The following is a 1,545-nucleotide window of genomic DNA, read 5'->3' on the forward strand; positions in this document are numbered from 1 at the left end:
GCCACCACCGCCTGGCGACTTCAGTATTTATGAAGCAGAGATGGAAAGATCAGGGATTCAACACTAGCCTATGCTACATGAGAGCAGATTTTAATTAAAATGTAATAAAGCTAGGAGGTGGTGGCACACGCCTTTAATTCCAGCACTCAGGAGGAGGAGGAGGCAAGGGGATCTCTGTGAGTTCAAGGCCAGCCTGTTCTACAGAGCAAGTTCCAGGACAGGTGCCAGAACTACACAGACAAATCCTGTCTCAAAAAGACAAAAACAAAACAAAAAATAAACAAATAGATAAATAAACAAACATATAATAAAGTTGACCGAGAACACAGCACTGTCAGTAAAGTGTTCCACTCTCAAGCTTGGATCATGAGCTGAATCTCCTACATGTATACACAGAGCCAGGGATGGGGACACTGGAAAGGTGGGGACTAGCTTAATCCCCAAGCTCCAGTGGACAGCTCCTGAGGAAGGACACTGTAGGGTTGAGATCTGGTTTCCACACACACACAGAACACATGTGCATGCTCCACACACACATAAATCTATGTACACATGCATAGTGAATACCAGTCCAGCCATGGCTACATAGCAAGACCCAGAAATGACGGGAGAGGAAAGGGGGGAAGGAGGAAGAGAAGGAATATGGACTGGACTGTTGGGGAAAAGTACGGAAGGAGCAGGGATGGTATTGAAGGAAAGGCAACAGTCAGCTAGCCCTCCCTGGGGACTCAAAGGAGCCAGCTTGGATTCATATTTTTGTTGTGCCAACCCGAAGATTTATTCAACAAAATGGAGTGAGCAGCACAAATAAGTCCCTGTTCTCGAGGAGTAAATGGCCCTCGGAAGTTCCTGAATTCTCCCACAAGCCTCTCTTGATTGGGCTCCCATTCCTGGCAGCCAAATGTACCCTGACAATGGTGGTGATTGTGAGAGGAACAGATGAGAGCCAGGGAAGTGAGGGGAGGGCCAAGTGAGCATCAGCCAGTCAAGTTCCATTTGCATTTTTATGCTTCCTTCCAGAATTTTCCTCATACATTTTCCCCCCACAAAGCAGTCTTCCTATATATAGGCTGCTCTGTACCTGCTTTTCTTCATCTAATAATGCAAGAGTGTTGTGGCATACATATATTTAACTTATGGGCACTCAACTGTATGTCCTTGGTACAGAGTAAGAGGAAGAAAACAAGAGGTGAACATTGAAAGTCATCAGGAGGAAAATAATGAAGATGGCTTTTTTGTGACCCGCATGCCTGAAAGGGATACTTCAAGATGTTGTTGTTGTTGAGTAAGAAGCAGCAGGAAGGCCAGGGAGATGGTTCTGTCGGTAGAGGCTTATGCTGCCAACCCTGATGAGCTGAGTTTGTCCCAGGAACCGACATAGTGAAATAAGAGAACCAATGCCCAAAGGTTGTAGCTGGACCTCTACACATGCAATGGCACACGTCTACACATCCATCACACACACCATAAATAGATGATAGATACATACATACATAGATGGAGAGATGGCTCAGCTGTTAAAGGCTAGTCTCACAACCAAAATAG

The sequence above is a fragment of the Microtus ochrogaster genome, unplaced genomic scaffold, assembly GCF_000317375.1.
Source record: "Microtus ochrogaster isolate Prairie Vole_2 unplaced genomic scaffold, MicOch1.0 UNK47, whole genome shotgun sequence".
Classification (NCBI taxonomy): domain Eukaryota; kingdom Metazoa; phylum Chordata; class Mammalia; order Rodentia; family Cricetidae; genus Microtus; species Microtus ochrogaster.